This window comes from Coregonus lavaretus, assembly GCF_964263955.1.
Source record: "Coregonus lavaretus genome assembly, chromosome: 27".
NCBI lineage: Eukaryota > Metazoa > Chordata > Actinopteri > Salmoniformes > Salmonidae > Coregonus > Coregonus lavaretus.
Genome location: NC_140014.1, coordinates 42364117 through 42369571, shown reverse-complemented (window position 1 = coordinate 42369571; position 5455 = coordinate 42364117). Strand labels below are relative to the sequence as shown.

At 48.5% G+C, this 5455-nt stretch overlaps 1 pseudogene across 1 annotated transcript in view; it reads right to left on the bottom strand.

Moving 5' to 3' along the window:
- Positions 1–4329: 4329 nt before the first annotated feature.
- Positions 4330–5455, bottom strand: part of LOC311103023 (sodium/calcium exchanger 3-like) — a 1840-nt pseudogene continuing 714 nt past the window's right edge. Inside the window, exon 1 of the transcript in view lies at positions 4330–5455. This exon is cut by the window's right edge and continues 714 nt beyond it. The product of the transcript in view is annotated as a sodium/calcium exchanger 3-like (transcript).

Here is a 5455-nt window from a genome sequence, read left to right as displayed (position 1 = left end):
TCTATAGCTATATGCACCATGTCACTGTGGTTCTATAGCTATATGCACCATGTCACTGTGGTTCTATAGCTATATGCACCATGTCACTGTGGTTCTATGGCTATATGCACCATGTCACTGTGGTTCTATAGCTATATGCACCATGTCACTGTGGTTCTATAGCTATATGCACCATGTCACTGTGGTTCTATAGCTATATGCACCATGTCACTGTGGTTCTATAGCTATATGCACCATGTCACTGTGGTTCTATAGCTATATGCACCATGTCACTGTGGTTCTATAGCTATATGCACCATGTCACTGTGGTTCTATAGCTATATGTACCATGTCACTGTGGTTCTATAGCTATATGCACCATGTCACTGTGGTTCTATAGCTATATGTACCATGTCACTGTGGTTATATAGCTATATGTAACATGTCACTGTGGTTCTATAGCTATATGCACCATGTCACTGTGGTTCTATAGCTATATGCACCATGTCACTGTGGTTCTATAGCTATATGCACCATGTCACTGTGGTTCTATGGCTATATGCACCATGTCACTGTGGTTCTATAGCTATATGCACCATGTCACTGTGGTTCTATGGCTATATGTAACATGTCACTGTGGTTCTATAGCTATATGCACCATGTCACTGTGGTTCTATAGCTATATGTACCATGTCACTGTGGTTCTATAGCTATATGCACCATGTCACCGTGGTTCTATGGCTATATGCACCATGTCACTGTGGTTCTATAGCTATATGTACCATGTCACTGTGGTTCTATAGCTATATGCACCATGTCACTGTGGTTCTATAGCTATATGCACCATGTCACTGTGGTTCTATAGCTATATGCACCATGTCACTGTGGTTCTATGGCTATATGCACCATGTCACTGTGGTTCTATAGCTATGTACCATGTCACTGTGGTTCTATAGCTATATGCACCATGTCACTGTGGTTCTATAGCTATATGTACCATGTCACTGTGGTTCTATAGCTATATGCACCATGTCACTGTGGTTCTATAGCTATATGCACCATGTCACTGTGGTTCTATAGCTATATGCACCATGTCACTGTGGTTCTATAGCTATATGCACCATGTCACTGTGGTTCTATAGCTATATGCACCATGTCACTGTGGTTCTATAGCTATATGTACCATGTCACTGTGGTTCTATAGCTATATGCACCATGTCACTGTGGTTCTATAGCTATATGCACCATGTCACTGTGGTTCTATAGCTATATGTACCATGTAACCTGTGGTTCTATGGCTATATGCACCATGTCACTGTGGTTCTATAGCTATATGTACCATGTCACTGTGGTTTCTATGGCTATATGCACCATGTCACTGTGGTTCTATAGCTATATGCACCATGTCACTGTGGTTCTATGGCTATATGTACCATGTCACTGTGGTTCTATGGCTATATGCACCATGTCACTGTGGTTCTATAGCTATATGTACCATGTCACTGTGGTTCTATGGCTATATGCACCATGTCACTGTGGGTTCTATGGCTATATGCACCATGTCACTGTGGTTCTATAGCTATATGCACCATGTCACTGTGGTTCTATAGCTATATGCACCATGTCACTGTGGTTCTATAGCTATATGTACCATGTCACTGTGGTTCTATAGCTATATGCACCATGTCACTGTGGTTCTATAGCTATATGCACCATGTCACTGTGGTTCTATAGCTATATGTACCATGTCACTGTGGTTCTATAGATATATTCACCATGTCACTGTGGTCCTATAGATATATGTACCATGTCACTGTGGTTCTATAGATATATTCACCATTGTCACTGTGGTTCTATAGATATATGCACCATGTCAGCTACCTACTTAATTTTGTTCATTTAGCAAACAAGACAGCTCATCATCCAGTGCTTTTATCACAGTCAACACAACTATATTTTAGCTTCAATCTTAACACCAGACGTCCCATGAGGAGCATGCTGATCACTCATCCCCAGCTTCCCCTCCCCTGGGCTGCCTCTTCCCCCTGCCTGGGCCCCCTGGAGGACCCTACCCCCTGGAGCCATCCCCTGGAGCCCACCACCTGGAGTCCACCCCCCTGGAGGGACCCCACCCCCTGGAGCCTACCACCTGGAGGACGCCACACCCCCTGGAGCCACCACCTGGAGGACGCCACCCCCCTGGAGTTTACCACCTGGAGGACCCCCACACCCTGGAGGACCCCATTCCCTGGAGGACCCCACCCCCTGGAGCCCACCCCCTAGAGGACCCCACCCCCTGGAGCCCACCCCCTGGAGCCCACCACCTGGAGGACCGCCACCGCCCTGGAGTTTACCACCTGGAGGACCCCATTCCCTGGAGGACCCCACCGCCCTGGAGCCCACCCCCTAGAGGACCCCACCCCCTGGAGCCCACCTGACTGGTGGGGAAACACCCCCTGGCTGACTTCTGGACTGGTGGGGAAACAGCACTATCAGGGAATCACTTGCAAAGGTGCAATGATCTGCAACCGACAGATTGGTCAGTTTAGAGTCCATTCTGTTGCAGCGGACAGCGTTACAGTACACTAGAGTCCATTCTGTTGCAGCAGCGTACAGCGTACAGTACACTAGAGTCCATTCTGTTGCAGCGGGACAGCGTACAGTACACTAGAGTCCATTCTGTTGCAGCGGACAGCGTACAGTACACTAGTGGTGCAAATAGGGTTGCACACTTCTAATAACATTTCCCAAATTCCCCAGTTTTCTTGAAATCCTTGTTGGAAGATTCCTGGAATTCCGAGAGGGAGTAAGCATGAAATTCAGGAATCTTCCAACCAATTTTGGGAAAGTTACCGGAATTTTGCCACCCTAGCTGCAAACTACACAGTACACTACAGTTAGCGCTTAGCGCTGTGTCCGTTATGATGCAAACCTCAGTGCAGATTACAGTACAGTACTGTGGTGCTTCTGCACAGTCAGTGCTATGTTCTCCACAAAACAGACCGCTAGGACTTGCTTCAGCATCAGAGAAGAAGAGGTTACTCTCTATTGCATGCAACACACACAGGATGACTGTAAGGATGACTTGATGAGTGAGAGAGAGAGAGAGAGAGAGAGAGAGAGAGAGAGAGAGAGAGAGAGAGAGAGAGAGAGAGAGAGAGAGAGGGGGGGATGGATAGAGAGAGGGAGGGATAGAGAGAGGGAGAGAGAGAGAGAGAGAGAGAGAGAGAGAGAGGAGAGAGAGAGAGAGAGAGAGAGAGAGAGGAGAGATAGAGAGAGGGAGGGATAGAGAGAGGGAGAGAGAGAGAGAGAGAGAGAGAGAGAGAGAGAGAGAGAGAGAGAGAGAGACGAGAGATGAGAGAGAGAGAGAGAGAGAGAGAGAGAGAGAGAGAGAGAGAGAGAGAGAGAGAGAGAGGGAGAGAGAGAGGGAAGGGTAGGGGAGAGAGAGAGAGAGAGAGAGAGAGAGATAGAGAGAGAGAGATGAGAGAGAGAGAGAAAGAAAGAAAGAAAGTGAAGGAGTGAGAGAAATGAATGGAGAGGTTGTATATGACTTGAAAGGTGTTATTGATTCTCCTACATTCAGCATCCTGAGTAGACTGTGTAGCAGCAGGGTGAAACTACAAAGAGAGAATAATAATATAACATTTAGCCGTCACTTTTTACAGTAATGCGCGAACACAGTTTTACGTATGGGTGGCCCTAGCGGGAACCGAACTCACAACCTGTTGTGTTGCAAGCACCATGCTATACCGACTGAGCCACACAGGATGTCTGCATAAACAACTCTAATTCTACTGTCTACTACAGAAAGGCTCTCTTGTACAAGCAAACATAAGTTGATCCTGGTAGTGTGAACAACACCAAAACCATCCAAATGAACAACACCAAAAACCCATTCCAAATGAACAACACCAAAACAAAAACCCATTACAAGTAAACAGGGAAGAACCCATTCAAAATAAACAGGGAAGAACCCATTCCAAATAAACAGGGAAGAACCCATTCCAAATAAACAGGGAAAAATACATTCCAAATGAACAGGGAAAAACCCATTCCAAATGAACAGGGAAAAATACATTCCAAATGAACAGGGAAAAATACATTGATCACCACAATTTAAATGGTCGACCCAGATCCCATCCACCAACCAACCAGCCCTTCAGGTGAATTTATAATAAAGTAGATCCTTGCAACAACTAAAATGACCGACCACGATCCCACCAAACAATCCACATGTAATGTTGCCTCCTGCTGGACAACAGACAGTGAATGGCTAGACAACAATCAATCAACCAATCTATCAATCCATTAATCAATCAATCAAAATAAAATGAAATAAAAGTGTTTCTCTTACCAGGTCTCGTCGTTCCTGAACTCCAGTTCTCCGTAGGTGTCCTCAAAGTCCTCCCCTCCTCCCTTGGCGATCCCCCTCCATTGTACGATAGGGCACGATGACCGTCCCCCTCGCCCCCGAAGTCCTCAGCACCTTCACCTCCATCACGCCCACGCTCTCGCTCACCTGACACGTGTCGCTCTCGATGGTGAATATCCCGGCGTGGTCGTCGTCCAGGATGGTAACTGTGGCGATGGACGGGAACCCAGCAGGCCTTGGGGTACGGGAGAGAGTTGGGGGACAGTAGCGTCTCGTCCTCGTCTGACTCCAAGACGCGCACGTTGCTGAGACGCACGAAGAAGTGCTCGTCCTCCTCAAAGATGTCGTCGTCGATGATTCCGACGCTGATCTCCTTGACAATCTCGCCGGGCTTGAACACCACGGTGCCCTCGGTGAACTCGATAGTCTGCGCCGGCGTTGGCCGAGCCGTCCTCCGTCTTGTAATCCACGTAAATGGTATTGGCCATGTCGCCGCCCTTCCTGGCGATGGCCAGCAGGGCGGCGCCACAGTTCTCCAGGCACTGGGTACACGGCGGGTTCGAAGGCGATCTGTGACACGTACTCCTCGACTTCCTCCCCCACCACACACACCTCCTGCACGCTGGCGCTCCTCTTGGTCTGCTCCGTCACGTTGCTTCTTCAGGATGTTCCCGGCGCCCGTCATCATACGCGTGGCCTGGATGCGGGTAGAAGGCTCTACTCTTCTGCTGGTGAGACAAGGCATAGTAGTTAGCCATCTCTACCAGCTGGTCCATCTCCTTCTCTGAGGTGTTTCTGCTTCAGGTCTTTCAGGATCCGGATCATATCCCGCCGAGACTCGTCTACTTTCTTTTCCCTCGATCAGGCTGATGAGGTTATTGGCGGCGCCTCCGTCGTGGGCGAAGTGCGAGTTGACCATCTTGCCACCGCCGTCCATCATCTCGATGCCCTTGGAGCGCTCGTGCTCGGTCTCGATGATCACACCGCGGTGGTTGTCGGCGCGGTACTTCTTGTGCATGAACTTGTAGAAGAGGAGTCGTCGGTCGGCTACCAGGCCAGGATGACACAGATGGGGAAGAAGGCCAGGGTGAGCAGCCCCTCCCA